The 12,274-nt window shown below is 37.8% G+C and overlaps 1 long non-coding RNA gene across 1 annotated transcript in view; it reads right to left on the reverse strand.

Moving 5' to 3' along the window:
* Gm19303 (predicted gene, 19303) overlaps positions 1-12,274 on the reverse strand; it is a 163,971-nt gene that overhangs the window by 30,811 nt on the left and 120,886 nt on the right. The window contains exons 3-4 of the long non-coding RNA NR_045092.1: positions 3,006-3,099; positions 2,503-2,815 (exon numbers count right to left, since the gene is read on the reverse strand). This is a non-coding gene — a long non-coding RNA (predicted gene, 19303). The remainder of the gene's footprint in view (positions 1-2,502; positions 2,816-3,005; positions 3,100-12,274) is intronic.

The following is a 12,274-nucleotide window of genomic DNA, read 5'->3' on the forward strand; positions in this document are numbered from 1 at the left end:
TCAAAACAAGAAAAGCAACTGTGCGTGGACACGCACAAAAATAGTCAGATCCTTTAGGAGTCTCCATCCAAGTATCTACTGAGTAGTCAGTGTCTGCAGTCCAAAAATGAGAGGACAAAGTAAGGGGAATAAAGCATTTCTGAAGTAGCAATGACAAAAAAATAAAATAAAAATTCCACAAATTTGGTAAAAGGTAAAAATTTACATATTCAAATAGTTCAGTGAACTCCAATTTACACGAACTTAGAGAAATCTATGTTTAGAAGTACAATAAACTGGAATGAAAAGTGGAGGAAAATAATGGAGGCAGTGAAGGGAAAAGATGCCTTATATAAAGTATATAACTCTTAATATCCTTATTCCAGGAATACAAGATTGGTTTCCCATTGAAAAGTAAGTTGAAGTGATTAGCTTAAATAACAGGACCAAAAGGATCTTTTCAGAGACTTCTCCTGGAATGTGTTTGAAGGAAAACAACAGATAAAAGATGGAGGAAAATTTGAAGGAAATTGCTAGTGATTTAAAAGTGGGCTGATGAATCTGTAACACAGTGCTCTCAGCAGGGATGGAATAGAAAGGGCGAATGCAAAACAAATTTAAGGTCAAAGTTCAACTAATTGGATGACAAATTCTAGGGAGAAGTCAGTTCATGATGACTGAGTTTCATGTTTAGATGACTCACGAGTGGTAAAATGAAAAAGAATCACAGGCTGGAGTAGAAGGTGAGAGAAGATGTTGACTTTAGTCAGGAAGGTGGTGATGTTTTTCATCTTAGATGTATCTTAATGAGTAGTAGAGATGCCTGGGAATACTTACCATGTGATTAAATATCCATAATTACAGCTGTGCAGAACACATGATCAGAATATATAATTGATATTAGCTATCTGTCAAATGTGTCATTTTTCTAGCCACAAGAATAAACTCTACCAGCAATGACCCCGTGATAAAGAAGATCTAACAGGGAACTTCATGGCCAGTATGAGCTTGTTAGTTGTGAGGTAGGGTGAGGGAGAGGGCTGAAGTATTGCAGTGGAGAAGCTGCTATAGAAATAAGACATGCACAGGTCTTGGGGAGTGGTGTTTAACAACAAAGGTGATTTGTCTTAATAATTTGCCAACTTGTATGGCTCTATAGCATATATAGACTAGAAATTGAACCCGAGCATAAAACAGGATTATTGACTCATGGCAGGTGAAGTGGGAGCTGGGTTTTCTTTGGACTTGTATGATTAAGAAAGGCAGTCATGCTGAAAAGATTTTTAGGAGGAATATTACAAACTGCTGAGGGTTAAGGATCTACATTTCCAAAAGGGCTTCCAGAAGCTTCAAAAATAGAGAGCTCTGTTTTTGCACTGAAGAGAAAAGTATCTTGGGCTCTGTTTTCATCCATTAAAAAAAAAGGCGTAGATGGAAGACCTGCTTCTTAATGCCCAAAATACACACCTACATGCAGACCAACCTGAAGTTGCAGTATTTGTATAACACAAGCCCCTGAATCAAGTGCTGCCTTCCTACCATTTAAAACCTTTCTGCTTTACAGTCAACAACTATGACTAGTTGGGATCTTAGGAGCTCATAAAGATTATGAACTGTTAGAAATAAACGTCAGTGAAAAAACAGTAGATTAGATTGCTTTTGCTTCCCAGATAATCGTTTCCTTAGTCTAGTCTATGTGAGCCCTGCAGCATGTTAGCATGGTGGAGGAAGAAGACCCCTCTGGGCTGTGATGTTATGATTGTATGTGGTATAGTTGAAACACCAGTGAAATAAATGTCCCCTCAAAAGAGGGGAAAATGCTCTTCATATTCAAAAGTGTGCAGATGCACTGTAGCTTTATACAGTCTGAGTCAATTTCAGTGGAAATAAAAACACTTAGGGTGTCATAGAAATAACATTTGCTAAGGGAAAGTTGAGTTGGCAGGCTGATCTAATTCTGATAAAAAAAAATATTGGTTTGAATTTACAGGCTAAGATGGTTATAAGCCACTCTGTGATCTGCTGTATTTTTCCTAAGTGGTAGGTTTTTTAACTTAAAGGAGACTCTGTCATGTGACTAAATAGTCTGAATCACTTAGCAGATCTGAACTAAAAGGCATTAGGAGAAGGAGCAATAGGTATAGTGATTGACAAAACTTACATCTGTGCTGCCTACTCACTCTCAAACATAACCTAGGAATATAACAACAGCCCATCCCACAATTCAGCAGGAAATGCCAAGAAAGCCTGTTACAATCACTTGATACCACCTAAGAGGAAGGCCATGCTTAAGGACTTAGGATTTTCAGGCTGCTGTTCTCAAGGTGCCAAAAGCTTATTGGCTCCATCCGAATCAAGCAAAACTGCCAGCCTTCCTGTTGACTTTAGCACTGCTTCCAATCTGCTTCGTTAGGAGTGTGCGATGCAATTTTGGAAATATAAACCTCTCCTGGAGCAGACAACCAATGGTCTAATCGTTTGTTTTTGTTACAAGAATTGAATGTATGGAAAAGCTTCCCCCACCTCCCGTCTGACATCTTGCTCCACTTGACAGCTGACAAAAATCAGTTTTGTTCATTTTGGCAAACACAAAGAAAATAGAGAAAAATGCATTGTAAAAAGTGGGTTTCAACAGACTTGGACAGCTCCCTGGAACCTTGGGGTTATAGTGAGACAAAGCTGGAGTTGAGTCTTATGCTAATATTCTTCTGGAAGCTGCAGCACAAAACAGAATCTTATGCATGCCTCCATCTTCTCTGAAGCACTGCAGATTTCTATACACGTCCTTGGAAAGTGAAGGTTTTATTACTGTTGCTGTTCTGGTAACATGTTCAACCTATAAGACATTTATAAAAATGAAGAATCTAAATTAATTCTGATATAAATCTAAAAGTCAAAGTATAAATTTACAGACATGAGAAACTACCATACACACAGGAAAAACTGGAATAGTATATACCCAATGAGGCAGGTTACTATCCTAAGATTAGCAAATATTTGTAGTTTGACTTCAGAGTAATAATTACCCCAACTGACAACTTCATTTGATGATGACAGTCTTTTCCCTTGTACTTGGAGAAATCACAGACTTTTCGCCTTGAAGAGACCAAGAATGTCCATCTTAATAAAAATTAGTAAAGAGAACAAAATCATTATTTAATCTTCAACTCAACTTCATCAGTCACTGCCCTTAAGGGAAGACATTTTCATTGAATTCTCTCCTAATTCTTTTCCATTTGGTTCTACATTAAGCACAAACTATTTTGAGAAGAATTTAATCATTCATTTGTTGAGTAATTATGATTTCTGTGCTATGAAACCTGTTGAGTGTTAAAACAATGAGAAATAAATTGGTGTTTATGAACAATGTATCTTACATACTGAAATCAAAATACTAAATTTGAAAAATATGAAGTAAAAAGAGAAAGAAAGCTTCTGTGTGGTCTAAATTAGAGTATAATATTATGAACAGAGGTTTCTACCACTCCTCCTTCTTTTAAAACAAATCAAACACATTAGTACATTATCAGTATTTTATCCAATATATATTATGTCTGATTGCCAGTAGACATTCATGGTAATACCAAGGAAGACAAAGCATGAGACTTCTGAAAAAGAAGGTACAGTTTGGAAACAGTGTGATACACAAGCAAAAAGAACTCTGAAGAGGAAACCAACCCAGGCTTAATAATTATGACTATAATCCCAGGAATTGAGGACACAGAAGCAGACAGAGGTCCAAGTTCAAAGTCCAAGGCTCCCTGGGCAATTTAGCAAGACCCTGATCCGAAATGGGCAATAAATAAAAGTCTGTAGATATAGTTCAAGTGGAAACATACTTGCTAGTATGCAGAAAGCATCAATCCTCAGTAAAGAAATCACACACACACACACACACACACACACACACACACACACACACACACTCAGAGAGAGAGAGGGAGAGAGAGAGAGAGAGAGAGAGAGAGAGAGAGAGAGAGAGAGAGAGAGAGAGAGAGAGAGCTCAGAGAACTGGATAATCTCCAGCATGCAAATGGACCACTTTTGAAGGAAGAATTACCGTGTGCCCCTGAGTGCTTCCTCATCCTCACAAGGGCAGTGTGACTCCACAAACCTACCCTCTAAACCTAATCTCATGCTGGAGTTGAGTAAGCATTTGACAAATGGTAGCTATTTTTAATTACATGATCTCCATATATTTACATAGCCAAAAATGAATGGCAAAAAGAAAAGTTAAGATACAAACCATCTATATGTCACTGTATTTTGTCCTGTAGCCTCCCTTCCTGCCCAGCGCTTCCTTACACAGCTTAATATAGACTGTGAGTGCAAAACACAAAAACAAAAAACATAATAAAAGAGGATGTAACATAACAGGAGCAGGGTAGTCCTGATGATGGTATTTTTCTGCCAGATCCATTGGAACTTCAAGGGGCCATAGAGGTTTGAAAGCACCAATACTGACAAGTTCTGTTCAAACTTAAAATCCCTTAAGCTTTGTGGTTTTGTTTTTTGTTTTGTTTTGTTTTGTTGTTTTTTGCTATAGAAAATGTCCTCACATTTTTAAAATTGTTGCTCTTGATCTTTCTCGTATTTACAAGCTACCAAAATTTTTAAAGAATAATACCATTTCTAGTTGATGTATTGATAAAAGTTAATACTATGCTTTTCAGTTTTTGATATATGCTACTGGGTGTTCTTTTGTTTCATTGAGTTAAAATCAAAGACAGACATACAAATGAACAAGAAAAGAAAAACCAAAATCATGGGCTAAAGTAAGACCAAACCCAAATGGATGATGTCACACTAGAATTATGGATTAGGAACTCATTCTTGAAACTATAAGCAGTGCTAGATTCCACTGTTTCTTATGTGTCTGTTTTCCAGTGTCTGGTTTATTGGTATAAGTTTCTATGATGTGATTGAAGGCTATGGGTTTGTTGTTATTGTTGTTGTTTTTTGTAAAAAATAAAAATATCATAAGGGGTCATAATGACCATTCACTCCAATATAACACTATTAGGAGAACTATGGGGTTCTTTTAATTTGGTGACTTGTTTGTATGTATATATATGTGTGTATGATTTGTATGCATGTCCATATAATTCAGTTTGTTTCTAGTAATTTTCAATATGCAACCCATTCTCACCCTTTCTCAAAAAGCATACATAGATTGCTCTATAAGCTCAATGTGTCTCACTTTGTAAATAGTACTGCATATGAATATCTTAAAATCCTATCTTTATTTGTATGTGACTTATATAATGTATTCATCAATTTTCCATGTTATGAATTAATATACCATATATAATTATTATAGTATCTAGAACTATAATGAAAACTGTGTATTAGTTTGAATCTGACTTTTTAAAATTCAGTTCATATGTGATACCAAGGTTACAGAGTTAAAAATTTGCTAATACATTTGTATGTCTAACCAAAACACGGAAAGTATAATTAATTTTAAGTTTCTTCAAAATGCATACAATGAATAATAATGGTGATGATAATAGGTGGAAGAAAACATTAGATATAATGGATATCTAATGAAATTTAAAATTTTAACAAAGCTTGCTGTCGTAGAGCCGTTGAATGATTAGCTCCCAGGAGGGAAGAATCCATGTTTGTCTAGAAAAACTAGCCAGAAGTGGAATGGACATTCTGAAGATACCACTTCACATGGTGGTTGAATGCCATTAAATTTCTTTAGATCATAAAGGGTAACTGTTTTCTAGAGAGTGATCCTGGCTCTTTGGTTTTGAAGCAAGTCCAAAGGAGAATACCTGGTTCAAAGTCAAGCCATTATCATTAGTTCTTCAATTTGGGAATTTTGATTGAAATACCTGAAACTAGGAAACTGAGGGGGCTTTATATTATATTTAATATATTTAATATTATATCCATTGATATAATGGGATAATATTAGATGTAAGGATGGTTAATTTCAAATAACCAAAAGTCAAATCTAAATAATTTGAGCAAAATTATGGTTCTATTCTTAAGAAGGAATGGTTTTAAGAACTCAGAGAGGAGTTGATAAGCAATCATTTCCTGAGAGTAATAGACAATGGATTGTTTCAGAGAATCTACTAGAAATTTCTCTTCAATAATAGCAATGGAACTTGTAATGGTCTTAAGATTAAATTTGTAATAACTGTTCAGCACATCACACTTTTAATTAATTCCTTTACCTTTCAATTATTTTATTTGAAAAATTTTACAACCTTTCTTTTTCTTCTGTTGCAAAAAGATGAACCCTAATGACAAAGAGGTTAAGTAAGCTTCACAGGTCTGCACAGCTCAGCATCGACAGAGTAAGGCGCTGAACCCTGATGTGACAATCAAAGTAAGCTGAGCTTCTGCGCCTCTGAGAAGCTCTCTGACGCCTTGAGTTGCCCTGCTTCAGATGCTTTGATCAAAATCCCCAAATAAAATTCAGATGGTAGTGTGAAACTTTGGACCAGGCATTATCCTTTGCACTGGCTTCTGAGGCAGAGAGCCAGGATCACTCCCCAGATAATGGTGACCCTTTGTGATCTAAAGGAGTCTGATGGCGCTCAACTACCATGTGAAGTGAGATGTCTACTTCTTTCTAGCTTTGCTAGACAAACATGGATGTTTTCCTCTTGGGAGCAAAGCACACAGTGCCTCTCCTGTGGAATTCAGCAAACTTCTTTGCAGCAATCTTTATTGTCACCTGAAGCAAAGTTCTGCAATGCACACTTTTGCTTTTCTCTTCTGTACCCTCTGTCATAGCTCCCTGTTACTGGACTCTAGTTACTAGTGGTTGAATTAATAAATCATGAGTGAATATGAAGAAAACAGAATTCTTTCCTTTTTCCAACCACAAGCAAAAAGACCTTGGAGCCACATGGGCAAATGCGAACTGAGAGGATAGAAAGTATGTAGCGAATCAAGTATGATCTGTGTATTCTTTTAAAGCTCAAGACATGAAAATAACATTATTTTAGCTTTAATTTCGTGATTCAGCCTGCCCAGTATAAATAATTTATAAGAGGCATAAGATAAATGCCAGTTTATGGGAAATGTAAATTAATTTGGAGCTAAAATTAGAAGAGCCCTTCTAGTGGACAAGGAGAACAAACAGGATGAGAAGAGATCGATGAACATACGGCAAAGAAGCCATTGAACCACAAAATCCTGTGGGCTGATGGAGCACTGATAAAGGAAATGTGTAAGTCAGTACGGGGTGGCCAGGATTTTATGCAGAAACAAATAACATAGAGAAATAAAACAGATTTAAAATTTACCAAACATTTACTCTGTAGACCTGGCCGGAAAGTGGGAAACAGGTATAAATCATACAAACCTTCCATTTTGTGCCCTTTGAACGCCTGGTACTTCCTCCAGTCTCCATGTATCAAACAGATTTCTGGTCTCCCTTTTCCTCTATTCTCTGTAGAACATCAATCAGCTACTGCTCGTATGTAAACTAATGCAAATGAGGCCATCTAGGTGCTGCCATTTTCTTTTTGCCTTATGGAAGTAGAAGTTTAAGCTCTGTTGAATGAATACATAGCAACAGAGGGGATTGGACTAGATTGGGAGTTCTGACTCTTCCATCATCCAAGACTGGATCTTCATGACACTAGAAAGATCTCTAGACAGAGAAAAATAAAATAAAATAATAATGCAAAACAACGAAAGAAAAGAAAACAACAGAACAACCAAACAGCTTTTTAAGTGACTTTAGTATCAAAACCCCACACAAGTTCCAGAAAATACCACAAGAAAGTGTTCCATCACCATGCTCTCTCTCACGTGCTCATTGCCTGGAGTGAGGAAATGATAAGGCCAGTGAGAGGTTAGAGAGATTGGGCAGGTAGAAACTGAAAGCTGAGCACAAGTCACACTTGGAATCCCAGGACTTGCAAGGCCAAGCCATGAAAATGAGGTCAAGTTCAGCAGAGGCTTAGACAACAGAATGAGATCCTATGTAAGGGGAGAAAAAAAGAAGCAAACGAAAGCTCCATTATCATTAGCAATGAACACTAATATTTAGAATAAGATAAATTTCATTTTCAAAAGTTTGTCATCTCTTAATGCTTATACTTTAATTACATATGAGTAAAATATTCACAAATGAGAGATGTAGTCTGCACCATGTAGTGAGAAATATTTAAAGTCACTCCATTAAGTGCATAAAGTCTCCCATACTGCCAGGTCCCCAGCATCAACAGAAAGAAAAGGAACCTCCTTCAACTGAATCTAAAGAGTCGCCTGTGCAAAGATGAGTATTTTCTTCTCAGATAAAAGGAAAGAAAGGCTGAACACTTCTCCTTTCTACTCAGTTTGTTGTTAAATATAGGAAGTACTCAAGAAGGACAGCATTTAGCCCTCACCTTTCCCCCAGACCCTTACCCCTCTACTGTAGTCCCCAGGGTGGGACAGTGTTGTTCCAGCTGCTTCTCACCTCTCACTGGGAACGGAGATGCTTCCCAGAGCCCTGAACTCGTCCTAGCAAGTGAAAGAAATAGCACTGAAGCCTAAAAACTGTCTTTATAAAATTGTGCCAGAACAGTAGTTTTTGGGTCACTTAATATTTCAAAAATCCTTGTTTATTCTTAGACATCTTTCTCTCTGTCTACCTACCAATCAATCAGCTGAATGATTGTTCTCGATGTAGCAAGGGATCCAGTCTTGTTTCATTGCCCCCTCCTTCATTTAATTATTCATTTTTTTTTGAAAGCTCGGGAGATTTAGCAAAGTAGTAGGAGTTTGGTATTGATGTGTTCCAAGCTTATTTTACTGCTCAATAAAAATAAAATGCATTAGTATTTTTATTTTAAGGCATCTCTATGCAAAGTTGGATAAGGGTTGAAATTAATGTAATATTCTAAACAGGCATTCGTATGCTTTTATCCTTCCAGCCAACGCATTAAAACTCCCTTAAGCCAACACCACATTCCTGAAGCCAGACAAATGCTTTCTTCTGGACAGATTTGTGAAGTTGAAATACCGTTCTGATTCTGTTCCAGAGTTAACTGACCCTGAAATGGGACCTGGTGTGCGTTAACTTCTCTTGTGAGCTTAGGACTTTCCATCCGTCAAACACGCACCCTAGTGTTACCGAAATGGCTCACAGGTTTCTGAGGTCCAGAGTGCTGCAGAATTCTTGAATTTTCAAGAGGAGGGCAGGCAGGACATGCTGCTAACAGTACCACTGATGCCAATTCCCAGATGGAACTCCGGGACTACACTGAGTTCTCCTTTTCAAAATCTGTTCGCAAGTGATCCCAGGGCTGGTATGGGCTCTGGGGCTCATTTGTTTTTCCTGGTCACCATGGAGCTGCTAGTTTCAATCCTTGCTACAAGAGCATCCCAGGGACTTGGAAAGAATAGTGAGTGCCAGAACCCTCTGGCTGTCTTTAGAGAAGCTGAAGAGCGAAGAGCAGGAAGCAATACACCCGACCCCATAGCTGCCAATAAATGAACTAGATGCTGGTTCTTGGCGGTACTGTTCGGTTCTTTGTGTCTAAGCAAATCAAGACAAATGGGGAGAAAAGGCAAAGTTTTTCTCATGGATCTATCGGGTATTTAATGAATGGAACTGGCACAGTAGCACACATGAATTTGGGTGGGCAAGTGACTAGGCAACTGACTCCAACTTTGCAAAACCTGTTTCTTCTGGTCTGTAAAGTGGCCATGAGAATGTCTACCCAACAGAATTGCCAAACAGAGTTTGCTACAGCACTAAGCACACCCGTGCCTGAGCAGGAGGGAGCCCCAGTGAGTGGAGGCAGCAGGCCTCCGTGGCAGGCCCTTCAAATGAGAGTTCTCAAAGTTAACACAAGCCCAGACAACCAGTTGATGATTTAGAGCTGAGTTTTGAGGGCTTTCCTGTATTTCATTCTACAGTTAAAGGAGAATGACATTTTTGAAAGAGCTGTATGCTTTTTAAAATTATTTAAGTCCCCCAGTGTGTGAAACTTCAGTTTTATGTAATTTCTGTGGTTGAAACATATAATAGGGAAGGTGATACATATGTTTTTATAGAAAATCACTATAATAGCATGATTCATTTAAACTCCTCTTATGTTCCTAAATGGAACTTACCCAGCCCTGAACCGTATTGTATGGTCAGAATAGGATAAATGACAGAAAATTCTCTCGAATAATAATACATCAAGTTTCATAAAGCTACAGGAGAAAATGTCAAAGGAATTTAACTTTGGAGATTCTGCGCCATGACACTTTATAACCATAATTTTCTTTTGTTGGAACTGTTAGATGACATTGTCTATTACCCATCCCTCTTTCCCTCTCTCCCTCCCCCCCCCTCGTCTCCCCTCTTCCCCTTCTCCAGCTCCCCAGAGCTGGTATCAGCACTAACTAATTCTGCTCTGTCGTTTGGGAGCTTGGTTGCAGAGGAACTGGAAAATGACGTTCCCATCATTTGAAACTTCTGCTGTCACTGCGGTATGCTGGTGCAAGAACTTAAAAGCCGATCCTTTATTTCTCCTGGTTAGAGGCTTGATAAGCAGAGAAAGGATTTGACATTGAAACTGGCCCATTTTGGAACCTGTTGAAGGAAATGCTCACTCCAGTTTTCTAAACTAAAACTCAAACAAGATCGTTCTGGATTTGGTCATTTGAAACAGAAAAGTGTTTGACTTCACTCAGAAAGTTCTTATCTTTTTTGTTGTTGTTGAGACATCAGTTAGCTATAGAAACAGGGCTGAAGTTCGAGGTGTTCTACTATATTGTTGAAAACTTGTGTACTTTCTTTGCCTCTGATGCTTCAACAGAACAATGGGAAGGAACTATGACAGGGAAATTTTTGGATTTACCTAACAGTGCATATAGGATAAATGAAAGTGTCCTTCTATACGTAATACTGTTTTGGGAATATGTGATGCATGCTCTAAAATAAGTTTCTCCTCCTCCTCCTCCTCTCCTTCCTCCTTTATCATCATCATCTCCTCCCTCTCATGCTTCTTCATCCCTTCCCTCCTGTTTACCCATCCCTCCACATTCCAGAGGGTCAGCTTGAGAGAAGACACTGATGGAGTAGCTGAGTGCACGGAGTAGCTGATGGAGTAGCTGGGTGCATATGTGGACGAGGCAAAGTGCAACATTTCAACTATTATTTCCTCCCCCAAAGACCAAAATTCAAATAGCTGCCAGGATTGCCAATGCTGTATCTTCCCTTCTCATTAATACTATATATATATATATATATATATATATATATATATATATATAATAGCCAACTACTTTCTGTGTTTAAAGAACCAAAAATGTGCGTAAATGTGTAATGAGAGAAAAAACTAACAGACAACAACCAACCATATTGTATTAAACATAAAATCTGTCTTGAAGGCTCCTAGAACTGGGTAAGACATGAGTTTATACTGAAGATCCAAGCTTAAAAGAAAACAAGACTAGAGGTAACATTTCCCAGCTCCGAAATGTGTTTTCTAGGAGACTCAAAAACAGCACTGCTCATAAACGGAGTAATGGAGTTATTGTGTGTTTTGTAACTCTGATATCAACTGCCAAGCACACGAGGCCGATTGTAGCTACTCCTTGTGGATTCTGGCCACTGTGATATTTCAAAGACTTGTTTGCTGTTTCATTCATATGTGACTGTGACTGCATCACACATCCCACTTCCGATTTGTATCAAGAGCAGCAGTCTTCTTCTCGATGGACACAATCTGAGAAGACCGGGATTTGTGGATCAGTGTTTTGTAAATCTTACTCACCTTCCTTTTCATTTAGTCTAATAACATAAGGGAGTTAGGCACTCTGCTGTTGTGTTTAGCCTTTTTTTTCTTCTTTCTTTCTTGAGTTATACATATATGGATTGCTGGTCCAAGTTAAAAGCCAAGGAGAAAGTGCTTTTGATTTCATTTTAAGTTACACAATTGAAATGAGCTGACAAGCCCCCTTTCCCCTCTGCACAATCTTCTTGCTTTCATTGTGAAGAGTACACTAAAATAAAAACACGAATGTAAAGAATTATTGGTTTAGATGTTTTTGGCGTTCCTTTCAAGCTATCTTTTGATGTTTGCCTCTACAACTCGAACGCTGCAGCCACCACAGCTTGAAGTATTTCCCTAACTGCTAGTGCCATTGCAAACATTCTCTTGGTATTAAAACAAATCAAAATCAGGAGGCATCTAATTGTGCTGGTTTTGATTTTGTTAATACAAAGTGAAAGATTAAAATGGAGCAGTAACAGCAAAAACATTTCTTAAAGCGACAGTCACAGCAAGCCTTTCAAAAAGGCAAACGCCCTGGAAAACCAAAGCCTTGAAAATATTTATTT

The sequence above is a fragment of the Mus musculus genome, chromosome 15 (assembly GCF_000001635.26).
Source record: "Mus musculus strain C57BL/6J chromosome 15, GRCm38.p6 C57BL/6J".
Classification (NCBI taxonomy): Eukaryota; Metazoa; Chordata; class Mammalia; order Rodentia; family Muridae; genus Mus; species Mus musculus.